The sequence below is a fragment of the Lissotriton vulgaris genome, chromosome 7 (genome assembly GCF_964263255.1).
Source record: "Lissotriton vulgaris chromosome 7, aLisVul1.2, whole genome shotgun sequence".
NCBI classification, from domain to species: Eukaryota; Metazoa; Chordata; class Amphibia; order Caudata; family Salamandridae; genus Lissotriton; species Lissotriton vulgaris.
The window spans coordinates 31057947-31073720 of record NC_141695.1 but is presented as its reverse complement, the minus strand read 5'-3'; the positions used below and the strand labels follow the sequence as shown (position 1 = coordinate 31073720).

Sequence of the window (15774 nt, the reverse complement as noted above, 5' to 3'; positions counted from 1 at the left end):
TATGGAAGGACGACAACAGACTCAGGCTTAATTCAGCCAAAACTGAGGTTCCTCTATTTGGCAATGAATCCGGTCTCTTAGGACCAATCCTGGAGGCCTCAGTCGCTCGGCCCTCTCCCCACCCCAGCTTCCACTGGCAAAAATCTTGGCATATTTTTTGACTCTGATCTGTCCTTCAAGGTTCAGATCGGCAAGCTCACTTCTTGCTTTTTTCTTGTACGAAAGATTAAGAAAATCCTTCAATGTATTCTTTTTGAATTACAAAACGATTGGTCACCGCCTTAGTTTTATCAAGGCTGGACTACTGTAATGCCATAAACGTGGGCATTCGTTAGCGCACACTGAAAACGCTTCAAGTTTTGCAAAATGCTGTGGTAAGTCTTTTCGAAAACTCCACTGGCTTCCAGTGAAGAAGAGATTCAAGTTCAAGGCACTATGCTTAGGTCGTAAATCCATTATGTAAATGCCCCAGCATACCTGGAAAAAAATCTGTGCTGGTACAGGCAAAACAGGATACTATGATAAACTAATTCCAGGACAATAATCATATATAAAATCAAAAGAGAGAAGTGGTACGGAAAGAGTTTTTTCTATACTACAGCTCAATTGTGGAACAATCTCCCTGACCGTCTTAGAAATCTGCCTAATCTGCTCAGATTTAGGAAGAAACTTAAAACATGGTTATTTTTTGGCCCATTATGATAAGTTTACTGAGCAGACCATAGTCCAGAGCTACTCATTAGACAGTGCTTTGACACTAGCGCCAAGATGTCATTGGAGATCGAGCACTTTAGATGTTTAATCAATAGTAATATTAACAGATACCCCATTGACCCTATAGGTAATGGGTAGCCTAGTTCACAAACAATCAACCACAGATATATGGGAAACTCTCATTGCACATGGTGTTCAATATGTAGGCAACTGTTCAGAGAAAGACAAGTTCCTCAAGATACTCAGCGTCTATTCCAAAATTAATGCCCTTTTATGGACAGGTTTTATCTTTATCAAACACCTCACAATCAACAAACTTACATTGAGAAATAAAGTTGATATATGTAGAAAAGCTGGTACTGTAAACAATATTTACTCTATGGAGAGAGTTTACTCTGTACCATTCTGTTTGCAGACAGTGAAAGTCGTGTAAGAAATACACCAGTATTAGAGTTTCAAAAAGTATCCGCTAAGAACAGTGTGCACTCTATGCAACACTTCTGCATTCCAGCATACACCTCAGACTCCAAGAATATCATCTGGGGCATCCCACAAGGGTCCTCCTTCAGTCCCACCCTGTTTAAAGCCCACATGACCCCACTGGCAAACATTGTAAGGACACATGGACTGAATATCATATCATACTGTGACAATACCCAACTCATCCTCTCACTATACACAGACCCCTCCACCACCAAGGCCACCTTCCACCTATACATGACCAGCGTCACCCACTGGATGCAATACAACCATCTCAAACTCAACACCAACAAAACACAAGTACTCATCTTCGGAAACGACACATTCCTGTGGAACGACTCCTGGTGGCCTATGGAACTGAGACCCTCTTCCACAGATCACGCCACGAACCATGACATCATACTAGATAGCAAGCTCACCATGATTGGCCAGATCAACGCAGTGACCGCAGCCTGCTTTCTCAGTCTCCGAATGCTCCTGAAAATCTTAATATGGCTCCCAGCAAGCACCAGATGTGTGGTCACGCAGGCCCTCATCACCAGCCGCCTGGACTACAGCAACACCCTCTATGTGGGAATCACATCACATCTATTAAAGAGACTACAGACCATACAGAACTCGGCTGGCAGACTCGTCCTTGATCTCCCGAGATGGGCCAACATCACCCCACACCTCAGAAACCTCCACTGGCTCCCTGCCAACAAGAGGTGCCATTTCAAGTTGATTACGCACATCTACAAAGCCCAGCTCAAATCAGGGACCAGCTTAAATCACTCACCGATTGAACTTCCATCAGCCCTCCAGACAACAGCTCTCCACCTTAATATCCCTCACCCACACTTTATACTACCTGCAGCCATGATACTGTGGTAAAACTTCACAGATTGTCCATCTCTGAAGCAAAACAAGCATGCGTTCATATGTTTTATTACCATACATTAGCAAACCCGTCTGCGACCAGGCCCTGCAGCAAACCCCCACAGGCAGCCAACCACGCTCTGCATGGCATTCGGCTGTGCCCAGCAGGGAGTTAGCAACAGGGCCTGTAGTAAACTCATCTGGAGTTAGCTAACCACCCAACCCGGCAGTACCTGGTGCGCACAGTCTTCTATGTTATCTAGAAATTATCATGTGGAGACAATTCTATCTAATAACTCAAGGCTGCTTACAATACCTAGTATCTGCTACACAGAACATTTGCCCTGTTGGAAAACTTCTTTAATAGAACCCAAAAACTTTTGTGGAGAATGCTGTCACTTGCACACAGATTCACTCTTCAATACAAAAAATGTATAATGTGTTCAATACCTCTACAGACCTGTGATGCATTAGGAGCACATGCGTTTTGTAAACACTTTTACCCATTAGTTGGACGCAGGCTTTTAAAAATTTGATAGAGACGTAATATGGTAGTTACTAGAAAACAAACAACCACACTCATTGGATGAAGTCATCAGTGATATCATCAATGCTGCAATTTGAGATGTCATCAGATGTCTTAAATGATATCATAGAGCATGTCATGAGTGATGTAATATGTGAGGTCATAATCTATGTACGGTGAGGGTGTAAGGTATAGTTAGGTCTGTTAACTATAACTAGTAAAGGGGCGAGACCACGCTGGCATCCAAGATGGCTCTGGAGCCGAGCCGCTGAACCATGCAAAAAATGGGGTCATCTAACACCATCCCCGCTCATGGCTGGATGCTGCAGCCGGCTTAGATCCTGAGGAACTCACCGCAACCCATGCTGGGCAAGGTGGTTCACTCTAACCAGCCCCCGTTGCGCGGCCGCACTGAGGAGCCGCAGTGAGCCTTAGAAGCCTCAGCAGCGAGCCTCCCTCTAATACAGGAGGCTGTGGCCTGCTGGAGGGAAGCGTTGGTGCCTCATGACTGGCCCTGTTGTGGCGGAACGTTCAGGCCCGAGGCAAGGATCGTGAGGCCATGCGACCATAGAAAGCAGTCTGTGGCCTATCCTGCAATGGAGGAGGAGGCCGATCCTTCACATGCCCTGCCGCATTGGTGACCACTCCACGGAACACCATGAATGACTATTCCTTGACGCCTCCCTCTGCATTTCCAGATGCAATTTGGACACTCTGCCCCAGCCCCTACTGTGATCCGTTACAGCCACCTTCCACCAGAGGACTCATGTGAGTAATAGCTGCGCAGTCTCCGTGCCACCTCCTGCTGCACCTTCAGACGTGATACAGGCCTTCAGCCCCTTGCCATACTGTGATTCCTTATGACCCCCGGAATGCGCCTTTTCCTGTGCTGATTTCCCCACCCAGTGGTCAGGTGGCTGGGTTCTCCCACACCACCCTCCGCCAAGATTAACACCAGTCCGCCTTACCCGGGCCCCTCATAGTGACTGTACAATTCATTACCACAATGGGGAAAGGGTACCCGAAACAAGCCAAGATGTACTTCTACAATACAGTGTAGTGTAGTTCCTATTTTCCCAATAGGCCCTGCGCATTGGAATAACATAAACAGCAGTATCGACGTAGAAGTGCGGATCCTCCAGGCCTCCACTGACTATGCTAAACTTAATTGGGTTTGTTACCAACTAGCTCAGAGGTCACTGGAAACTTTCTTGACTGAATAGGAAGTGATCAGCTTCCCTGGCACAGCCAAGAAGGGATTCAGTTTTCCAACAACCGTGCAACATGACAACTTTGCTCCTCAGATAAGAGTCAATCTCTAGAGTCGTGTGAAACAATAGACAGTTATTTTACTCAGTCAGTGGTGGTGCAGTTTACTTTCACAATATGTAGAGAATAGAGAGACGGGCGTTTTCAATAAAGGGTAACATTTATTGAACAGTCTTTCTTCTCGTACAAGAGAAATGAATTGCCACAATTGCAAGACTTGTTATTATAAAAAGTACGTACAGTAAGATGAGTATTGCGAAATAATACTGTAAAAGCATTGATATGGTTTCTTAGACATAAAATGGTTTAAAATGAATAAAACATATATACATTTATATATACATTAGGCTAAAATACTCAACTGGTGCTTCTAACTACGCCTACCCCAGTGTACCTGACCTAAGCCTAATACTTGGGAGGGGAGTAAGTAAGTAGCTTTAAGTTAAGTTGGTTTTGCCAAGGTTTGCTTCAAGAATTCTCTCTAAGGGTTTAGTCAACACCATACCTCTGGAATAGAATGATGGAGGTCTGGTATCTCCTTCAGGGGGTCGATATCCCAGTCACCCGCAAGGGTAGGCCGGAAACGCCGGAGCTGGATTTCTCTGCCGGAGAAAAGACAGCGTCTCTCTCAGCGCGTCGAGGAGGAGGAGGAGGGGCAGCGTCCGCGGGCAGCTTGCATCTGCTGGGCTCTTGTAGGGGGACGGCTGTTCAGCTCCAAAGTTCACCACACCATCGTTCGCTAGTTAGCAGCAATAGCAGTAGCGATAGCAGCTATGGTATCATCAGCATAACAGCAGCTTCGTCAGCAGCGATGGCATTGAGGCAGCTAGCCTTTGCTTAAGGCAACGTTGGTAATATTTATACCTGAAAGGTGCGTTGTTTGACGTAAGTTTTTGGACATAAGACGTCAATAAAGATGTCACTAGGAAGTGATCGTCTATCAGTGCTCATTAGAGTTCTATTACTAATCAAAACATAGCAAGCGGGGCTTTCCCAGGTTGCTGAGTTTTTATCTTGTTGAAGAACTCGGAGTGTTAATCTAGGAATCTCAGATAGTAACTTCTGCTATGTCATTGCACTAATTGGCTGCAAAGGAAGTGGCAGAGAAAGCGATTCTGAAATGTGGCTCTGTTCGTGTGAGGCCAGAGACGAGTTTCTGAATATTGCACTTGAACGGTTATGCCAATATAGGGAATAAATGGAATTATAGCCGAATAGGGGCATAAGGTCACAGTATCGATCAGGGTCCTAGATTAGAACGCTACAACAGTCTATAATACATCTACAGACACTTGCTCTGGGTTTAAAATGTTGCCTTGCAAAAATTCTGAAAAGATTGTCTCATGTGAATCAACTGCAGGGCTGGCTGTAGCACTGGTGGAGCCCAGTGCAACAATCTTTTTTCAGCCCCCTCCCCCAAGACCTCCTTCTCCATGGATTCCCTCAATTTCACCCCCCAACAGTGCCCCTCATCTCCAAAACCCCTCCATCATATGCATTTCATTTGCATTATAGCTCTACTCATAGCAGTATAGGGTACCAGGGCACTTTACATGAAACACGCACATTATATAGAGAAAAAAAAATCATACATTTGTAAATCAGTCTGTAGGAAATGTTAAATAAGATAATGAGGTATACAAGACGCAAGAGTCACATAGTAGTAGGCAGCATATTTTAAGTGTTTGGTCTGGAGAAGTACAAACTCAGGATTTAAAACGTAACACAGTGATTGAGGCTGTCTTTGTTAATAAGAATGCATTTCTACCCGAATGAATCATTTTTAGCAACATTAGATCAGAAAAACTGGCAAAAACATATGTTTTTAACCTATACCATGCAGTTTGCATGTAGCTCATTGATAACAGTTGAAAGGTCTCTGTCCTATATTAGGATTGTAAAATATGCAATGCTAGTGATGAAAGAATCTATATTTAATATACAGTCCTCTGATCTGCATGGTAGATTTTCTTTGCAGCATGGATATTAACTCTGCGCTAGTTTATGATGAAACAAAAACTGCTACTAGACAAAATATCTCACACCAGCAGCAACATTAATCAGCAGAGTTACCTACACATATTTATTGCTGCCTGAAAACTGCTGGACACACAAGGAACTCTGCACAAGGTGCTGTTAAACTCATAAGTAATATCTAAACCCAATGCCCTGAGCTCAGTTCCAGGTGTGTCTGCACCGGTAGCACCGACCTAAAGCCGGCCTTGATCAACTGTCTCATGTCCCACTTGGTAACTTAACAAAAGTTATTTGGCATTTAAAACATTTTACGGGGGTAAGTACAAACTGAGCACCTGCTTTCGGGAGGAAGAGGTTTTCAGGGGTAATTTCCTAATGTTTTAACTGGACCACCACAATCATAAATGTATATTATTATATTGCGGATGATAATTAGTATATGAGGAATTTTACGGAAAACCGATTTATCGCATGCGATTTTTGACACATGCAGGGGCATATTATCAAAACAGGGGATACAATTATCGCTGCTTTAGCGGCAGAAAATTGCCGCTAAAGCAGCAGTTTTCTGCCGATAAAACAGCGATAATTTTATAGCCTGTCTTGATAATATGCCCCGCAGTCTTTAACACGTAGGGTTATTATCGAAAATGAATATTATCGCACACACCGTTTCAGTGGTAATGAAGCATGCGGTACTGCCCATAACACATGAATCGTAATCGAGACCTTAGTGGGAGGTCCAAAGCTTTTCCTTCACTGAAACCTCTCAGGAATGCCCTGCAATTCAAAATTCCAGCGCAAACTTTTGTTTACGCCACATTACGGATACCGGGGGCCAGATTTACAAAGATTTTATGCAATGCTGCGCAGCAAGTAAAGCCGCGGGATTGCGTGAACAAGAGAGAGCAGAACAGCACAATTTCGACTAAGAAGTGGCACAGGTCTTCTGTCTCCCTGTGCGTGCTCACTTTTGGCACCTTTGCGCCATGGTGCAGGGTCTCCTTGAGGTCAGCACATCTTTTGTGCAGGGAGGGGTCCCTTCCTGTGCAAAAACTATGCTTTAAGGCATTTCCCACTTTGTATGTGTGCTGCAGAATGCAGCACACAAGCAAAAGGGGAGCAGGCATTGACAATGCCAATGGGGCTGGCTTTAAAGGAATACTGCACAGTAATATGGGGCATTACAAGGAGATAACATGGGACTGGATATGTATTTGTGCGGAAGCAAGGAACTGGAATAATATTGGTGTAGGTTAAAAGAACAGGTGATAGTTGAACTGTCAAGCCAGAACTAAAATCCATAAAGGTTAATGTTGGACTTAGCCCTTAAGGCATGTTCACCCCTAATCTTTTTGCTTTAGATCTGTGATCTGTATGGATGATTTTCTGGTCTGTGCGCACTTTTTCCCTGTGTCCCAGAGTAAAGTGCTCTCCCATAGGAATGCATGGGGAATGTCTGTGTCCCTAGTAGTTCCTGATGCGTGGGGAGTGCCTGCTCGAATTTGGTATGTGCGAGCTCGTGGGAATGAATGCTTCGCAACGGTGTATGTGGCATGAGTGTGTCATGTGTAGAAATGCCACTTCTAGGACTTGGCATATTACTGTAAAATATGCCTGCCGTGTGATTGGCTGGAGCTGGCTGGTGAGCCTGGCTCCAGGAAGGCTGGATGGGTCTGCCCGGTGGTGAGTGTGAGATTAGCATGTTGATGGCTTGGGAGGAGTGCACCTGGTCCCTGATGGGCCTGGACTTTCCCCACACAATGCTGGCTCCATCCCCTGTAGTGCGACTGATGTCCCTAGCCCTGCCAGTGAATGAAATGGGTGGTTGAGTTATCAAGGGTACTTCAAAACCAGCTGCGACTGGTTTTCCCCCACCCTGCACCTACAGACAAAGGGAATTTACTGTATAAAAGAGGGGCTGTGTCCCCATACAATTTGGTTCTGCTTGTGGATCCTTGCCAGAGGGGGCTGCTGCTGTTGCTGGGGCCAGGAGGACCACCACTTGGACTGTCTCCCTGCCTGGAGACCCAGTGAACTGGCTCTGGCCCTGCCTTGCCCCTCTGTCTGCCTCCAGACTCTGCTGGAGCTTTGCTTTTGCCCATAGCGCTGGAGAGCGCTTTATCTCATGCCCCTAGCGCTTGGGAGCGCTTAATTGCCTGCTAGCGCTGTGGAGCGCTTTATTTGACTTTCACGGCTGCCCACACCGCATTTGTGCCGTGTGCTTTGTCCCCGAGCGCTGGGGAGCACTCTTTGTGCAGCCGGTGCCAACCCGGCATCTGCCCGTTTGGTTTTGCTGATTTTCGGCATAGCGAGTGCCTACCTTGCTTTATATTTATTTAAGGCCGGTGCCTACCCGACATTGCCCCGTTGTGTTTAATTATTTAAAAGCCGGTGCCCACACGGCATTGCCCCGTGATCACCGCCGCAGCCCAGGAGCCTTGAAAACTGTTGCTGGGCCGCTGCCTAGTGCGACACGGAAGTCCAGCCTCCTAACCCCCCAGGGCCGCGCTGCCATTGGCGGCCCCAGCGGAAGTCAGGCGGAGTGCAGCGAGACAAGGCCAGGCGGGAGCGAAGGGAGAAGCAGCCGGCCGTTTCCCCGAGGCACCTGGAGAGGGAGAGGAGCCCCGCCCGGAGCAACCCGCAGGAGAGCCGGTGAGTGCAGGAGGGCTGGGGCCTCCCAATTGAGAGCAGAGCGGCCCCGGTTGACAGCGGGCCGCTCCACCGAGTGGGGCAGTATTCTAGTTGTGAGCCTGCGAGGCTCTCCAGAGGCATTTCAGCATCCTGAGTCCCCCGTGAGAGACTCCAATGATCCCGTTTCTAACATTGGACGCAGCGGAGAGGATAATGATTTGTGTTTGCGCTGTACCACAGTAGCGACAGGCCGCACTTCAAAGCTCTACATTTTTAGATAACCACATTTTGGGGATTATTGTTTTTTAGGTGAAGTTCAGTATTGCTTCTCCTGAAAGGTGTCATTTTGTATTTTGTCCAGTACATTTGTTCCCCGCCCTGCTCCCAGAGTTTGGTACCTGTGTCGCTTGTGGTCAGGTTGAGAAAATCAGGGGTGGTAGAAACTGCCTTACCAGTCTGAGGGGAGGGTTGTGTGTGAATGAGTGTGTGTTACGCTGGACAGTGGAGTGCAAGTTCTCTGAGATAGGAATCTTGCTGAATTTCGTTGATTGTATTCTCCTGTTTAGCTCAGACCCCCAGGTTCCCTGTGTCAAACTTTTCTTGAGAACGTCTGCCAAAATGGAGCCAGTTTTTGATCTCTGTGGTCTTTTTAGATACAGTAGGTTAGAGCTGGTCAGATTCTGTGAAAAGGGAGGCATAGAGGTGAGTGAGTTGGATACTCACTCCCAGCTTAGGGACAGCCTGATCCTGTGGCAAAAGGGTCAGTGGGATCTTGAGCACAGTGAGAGAGATAGGGCTCGGGCCGCACGCCATGAGGGTGGTGAGTCTGTGGGGAGCCCTGAAGATTCTGATGAAGAATGTGAGTTGGATGGTGATGACAGGGGATGGATGTCAGCAGATAGTGAGGACCCCATAGATAGGGAGTCCCTTGCTGGGTCCAGTGTCAGTACCAGCGCCCCATCCCTTTCCCTGTCCCCAGAGGAGTGGTTGGATAGGAAGGAAGAGTGGGAGCATCAGCTAGCGATGGAACAGCTCAGGTTGGAGCTTGCCAAGCTAGAGGCTGAAAGGGCCTTGTTCAGAGAGAAGGTAGCCCTAGAGAGTAGGTTACCCCCTGAGTGCAGTTGTAATTGTCTGGATTCCCCAGGGAGGGTGGAGTCCAGTGGTGGCAGCTTTTTAAATGTCAGTGTAGACAGTCCCACTCCCAGTTCCCTGAGTATGGTTCCTGTTTCCCCAGAAGAGGAGAATAGGTTGAGGTTCAGGAACCTTAGGAAACCGTCTCATCAGTCTTGGGAAGATTTTTTGGATGACTGTTGTGTGGCACTGTGTGATTGGGTACGGGTGCCCACGAAATGTGATTGGGACATATTGTTTGATTTGTTTTTCAAAGAGCAGTTGCTCAGTGTTGTTTTTCCAGAGTTAAGCCAGCACCTGTTAGGGTGTGGAGTGTCTACACCAGGTGAGCTGGCAGATGAAGCAGACCCATGGGAAAGTGCAAGAGGTTCCTTAGCGTCGCTATTGAGTGATTCCAACAATAGTGGGTCAGGTTTCCTCCAACCCAGCGTGGTGGAGGAGGGTGAGAGTAGCCCAGCTAGGTCCCAGAATAGTGAGGAGGGTGTAGGGGCTTACTGCCTGTCTCAGTGGAGCAGGAGTGAGTGTGAGACCGAGAGTCCCCAGATGCCCGAAGCCCTGCCTCAGAGCCTGGATGGTTTCTTTAGGGAACACTAGGGTGGGGACCTATGCTTACCTGTTAGTTCACTTGAGGGAGATCTGCTAGTGTGTGGAGGACCTGGAGCATCTGTAAGCGGAGCTTCTATGGTTGTAGAGTCTGGCAGTACTACTCCGGTAGGGAGAGTACAGAAGTCCAGTGAAAAGAGTGATTGGGGAATGACATGTGAGTCCCCAGAAGTCCTGGAGTGCCAGGCAGTGATTCCACCAAAGGTTCTAGACCGGAGGTTGGAGGTCCATGTCCAGGGTTTGCCTGACCTGAAGGGTGGGAATACTGTAATCAGTGTTCTGACCAGTTCTTTCTCCAGAGGTAACGCCCCGGTTGGGAGGGAGCAGGACTCTGGAAGGGGGTGCAGAGGGTGGGAGAGCCCACCTCTGACCCCGGTACCACCTGAGGGGTTAAACCCTAGGTTGGGAGAATGGTGTTTAGAGGGTACCCCTCGCAGGAGGCGAAGGAACTCTAGGAGAAGAGGTAAGGGGACAAGAGCATTCCCTGAGACTCCTGGTCCACCTAAGGTTGTAGACCCTAGGCTGGAGAACCAGTGGCAGTCTAGCCCTGTCTTGCAGACAGGAAGAGTGGAGCATGGCTGTTATGTGCCAGGGGTTACTACCCCCCACTTTGTGAGTAAGCAGGAACCAGTGGCACCTGGGTGGCCTAGGGCCTGGTCCTGGCTGAGGGCAGCTGGAGAGTACCAGTGGGGTAGTCCAGTAAGTCCCTACCACAGTTTTAGAAAGAACCCCAGGGGTTCACCGTGGCGTAAAACAGGAGGGTGTCCCTGCAGTTGCGGGCCTGCGTCCGTGTTTTATCGCCCCAAGCAGGGAAGCCCATCACGGTGGTGATTGGTCTGCCCTGCGTTTTGGCTGGAAGGGGGCTGTGTTGGACTTGGCCCTTAAGGCAGGTTCACCCCTAATCTTTTTGCTTTAGATCTGTGATCTGTATGGATGATTTTCTGGTCTGTGCGCACTTTTTCCCTGTGTCCCAGAGTAAAGTGCGTGCATGTAGTTAGGCTGGCCTGCTCTCCCATAGGAATGCATGGGGAATGTCTGTGTCCCTAGTAGGTCCTGATGCGTGGGGAGTGCCTGCTCGAATTTGGTATGTGCGAGCTCGTGGGAATGAATGCTTTGCAACGGTGTATGTGGCATGAGTGTGTCATGTGTAGAAATGCCACTTCTAGGACTTGGCATATTATTGCAAAATATGCCTGCCGTGTGATTGGCTGGAGCTGGCTGGTGAGCCTGGCTCCAGGAAGGCTGGATGGGTCTGCCCGGTGGTGAGTGTGAGATTAGCATGTTGATGGCTGGGGAGGAGTGCACCTGGTCCCTGATGGGCCTGAACTTTCCCCACACAATGCTGGCTCCACCCCCTGTAGTGCGACTGATGTCCCTAGCCCTGCCAGTGAATTAAATGGGTGGTTGAGCTATCAAGGGTACTTCAAAACCAGCTGTGACTGGTTTTCCCCCACCCTGCACCTACAGACAAAGGGAATTTACTGTTTTAGAAGGGGCTGTGTCCCCATACAATTTGGTTCTGCTTGTGGATCCTTGCCAGAGGGGGCTGCTGCTGTTGCTGGGGCCAGGAGGACCGCCACTTGGATTGTCTCCCTGCCTGGAGACCCAGTGAGCTGGCTCTGGCCCTGCCTTGCCCCTCTGTCTGCCTCCAGACCCTGCTGGAGCTTTGCTTTAGCCCATAGCGCTGGAGAGCGCTTTATCTCATGCCCCTAGCGCTTGGGAGCGCTTAATTGCCTGCTAGCGCTATGGAGCGCTTTATTTGACTTTCACGGCTGCCCATGCCGCATTTGTGCTGTGTGCTTTGTCCCCGAGTGCTGGGGAGCGCTCTTTGTGCAGCCGGTGCCCACCCGGCATCTGCCCGTTTGGTTTTGCCAATTTTCGGCATAGCGAGTGCCTACCTCGCTTTATATTTATTTAGGGCCGGTGCCTACCCGGCATTGCCCCGTTGTGTTTAATTATTTAGAAGCCGGGTCCCACCCGGCATTGCCCCGTGATCACCGCCGCAGCCCAGGAGCCTTGAAAACCGTTGCCGGGCCGCTGCCTAGTGCGACCCGGAAGTCCCCCCTCCTGACCCCCCAGGGCCGCGCTGCCATTGGCGGCCCCAGCGGAAGTCAGGCGGAGTGCAGCGAGACAAGGCCAGGCGGGAGCGAAGGGAGAAGCAGCCGGCCGTGACCCCGAGGCGCCGGGAGAGGAGCCCTGCCCGCGGCACCGGAGCAACCTGCAGGAGAGCCGGTGAGTGCAGGAGGGCTGGGGCCTCCCAATTGAGAGCAGAGCGGCCCCGGTTGACAGCGGGCCGCTCCACCGAGTGGGGCAGTATTCTAGTTGCGAGCCTGCAAGGCTCTCCAGAGGCATTTCAGCATCCTGAGTCCCCCGTGAGGGACTCCAACGATCCCGTTTCAAACAGTTAATGATTGCCCTCCTACCATCTGTGCTGCTGCCAAAGCAAACACAATTAATTATCTAGTAACTTAAGACTCTTTGATAGCATTGCAATGTCACGTGGGTGCCTCTGAAAGTTCAACCTCAGGCAGCTGGATAAATAAACAAAATCATCACAGCTGTGTGGAGGGTAAGCACTTTTTTGCGGAAGCACACCATTTTAGCCCTATCAAAACATGTTCTCCTGGCCCCCACAATGTGGGCGAGCCAAAGCCCTGTTCTGGTGATTCTCACATAATTGTCTGGTTACAGCTGAGCTGTCAAGCCACACCATCAAAACAGGGAAAATGGAAAACATATTTCCTTATTACACCTGCCTTAGAGAGACGCCGGGTCCTGATTGGTATTTGCGTCAAACATCATGGATGGTTGCATGGAACGCCCACACACCATCAATGGAACACCCCCTGGATAAAAAGTAACACAAGGCAGCACACTGCGCTGCACTGTGATACTTTGGGTTACAATCCAATGCAAATCACGATTTGTAATCCCTCCTGTGGACTTTGCGTCCGGTCTGTGCTGAAAAAGTAACGCAAACCGGACACAATGCCTTTATAAATCTGGGGTGAGTGTTGAGATAATTATTGTACCTGGTAGTTTTTGTCTGTCTGACAATCACCATGTATATGCTTTCACCTTTTGAAGATGGATAAAGGAATAATGCAGTGTTGGCATTTAGCGTACGCAGTATCTTCCCACTGGACTGTTGCAGTGAACTAGTGATAAATGGCCTTTTTTGAATCACATTGTTTTCAGTGTGTTTGTCTCTAGTTCACTCCAGCACTAGACTAAAGACACTCTTCTGTGCTTCCTGCAATTCTTCTATTTTCAGATATTCACCTTCAGGAGCCATGAAACAGAAATTAAGGTGACCTGTGGATGCTGGTGTGGAAAGGTGGTGTTGGACATAGCTAGACGATTCACATTATATTATTTTTGCAGTTTATAATCTCAGAGGATGCCATAATTAACGAAAACATGCATTGGTACAACCAATTGGTGAATGGCCTCTTCATTTGATGGAGAGCCTGTGTGGAAGTGTGTTGTCTTGTGTGTGGACGGGCGAGTCAGTGAACGCAGGGGGTGAGTGGTTGGGTGAATGCAAGTGTTCAGGTAGTGTGGCTGAAGATAGAAAGGTGAAGGCTGAAAGTGAGTAGGTGGTTGAAGGTGAGTGGATGGGTAGTTGGAGGTGAGTGAGTGGGTGGTTGAAGGTGTGTGGGTGGTTCGTTAAAGGTGTGTGGGTGATGCAAGTAGAGAAGGGCTTGTGTACCCTGAGTAGCCCCTCAGTTTGCCAGTGCATAAAGGATGACCCATGCCCTGGACTGGGACAGGCTGAAGAGAGATGTCGGACTGATGTTCAAAGAAGCCCAGCCCTCAATCTCTGGCCTAGATGGACTTGAGCCTGCAAGCACCAGACTACTTGTCACACTTGTAATGAAAACCACTGTGTTGTACCCTGTACATAGAGACACTGGTAGCCATGTTGTATATTTCAAGTCTTCTTTATTGGTTCCATTTCAGGGTAGTATCAATCATAGTTCAGCCAGCTCTAGTCAGGTACTAGCCATGTACCAGCCCCACCAGCAGGAGCCTGCCTGCTGCTCAGCCCACCTCCAACTGTCACCACTCATCCTAGGATATAACACACTGTCACTAACGCTGTTCCTTGCAAAAAGGAAACAACCCCTCCAGCTTTTAACACACACTTCCCTGACACCTACAAACAGTGCACCAGGGGCATCAGCTGTTAATGTTTCCCTCAAGCATAGCACTGATTGAACACCACAGCAGCAGTACAGATGAAGCATGGAAGAAGCCATCATCTCCCACAGCACAGGTGCATCACATGCAGCCGTAGTGCAGGCTTCTCTGTCATGAACAGAATATACACAGCACTGCCAGTGCAACTGCGAGCTTTATTCACGCACAGCAAATACACTACAAAGATTGTCAGTGTAATCTTTCCCAAAAACAACAAAGGCCGCAGAAGGCAAGCCCCCCATGGACGCTGAAGCAGGCACAGTAAGGCTGCGAGCAGTGTTCAGACAACAAACAGCAGAGGCAGAAGATGGTAAAACGTCAACTCGGAAACCAGCAGGACAGACAACGCATAGAATAGAGCTGTGCAAACTTCACTATGACACACATCGAACATCAAAGCAGATTAATTCAGCCCTGCATTTGTACTCATGGTCAGAGAACCTAAAGCACCTCATGCCACGACCACTGACCACCATACTGCCATGCATGTCTCTAGTGGACAGTACCATAGCCCAAAGCACTACACCTCATGGACTCCAGCAAGCTACACAGCACTGCACCATAGAAACACAATCCAATGCACAGCATGCCACGCCCGCTGACCAACCACACTGAAATGAATATCTCTAGTGGACACTAACAGAGCCCAAAGCACTACGCCTCATGGACGCCAACAAGCTGTAGAGCACTGCACCATATGGACACTAATCCAATGCACAGCATGACACGCCCGCTGACCCACCACACTGCCATGCATGTCTCTAGTGAACACTAACGCAACCCAAATCACTACACCTCATGGACGCCAGCAAGCTACACAGCACTGCATCATAAGAGCACTAACCCAGTGCACTGCATGCCACGCCCACTGACCCACCGCACTGCCATGCATGTCTCCAGTGGACTCTAACACAGCCCAAAGCACTACGGCTCACTGACACCAACAAGCTACACAGCACTGCATCATAGAACACTAACACAATGCACTGCATGCCTCGCCCACTGACCCACCACACTGCCATGCATGTCTCAAGTGGATACTAACACAGCCCAAAGCACTACGGCTCACTGACACCAACAAGCTACAGAGCACTGCATCATAGAACACTTATCCAATGCACTGCATGCCACGCCCACTAACCCACCGCACTGCCATGCATGTCTCAAGTGGACACTAACACAGCCCAAAGCGCTACAGCTCACTGACACCAACAAGCTACACAGCACTGCATCATAGAACACTACCCCAATGCACTGCATGCCTCGCCCACTGACCCACCACGCTGCCATGCATGACTCCAGTGGACTCTAACACAGTCCAAAGCACTATGGCTCACTGACACCAACAAGCTACACAGAACTGCATCATAGAACACTTA

General features: G+C 48.9%; 1 protein-coding gene and 1 pseudogene across 1 annotated transcript in view; one reads left to right on the top strand and one right to left on the bottom strand.

Annotated features, from left to right (window-relative positions):
* Nucleotides 1-15774, bottom strand: part of LOC147700593 (scavenger receptor cysteine-rich domain-containing group B protein-like) — a 186290-nt gene that overhangs the window by 137859 nt on the left and 32657 nt on the right. The window lies entirely within an intron of this gene.
* Nucleotides 6814-11023, top strand: LOC147700594 (uncharacterized; annotated as a pseudogene).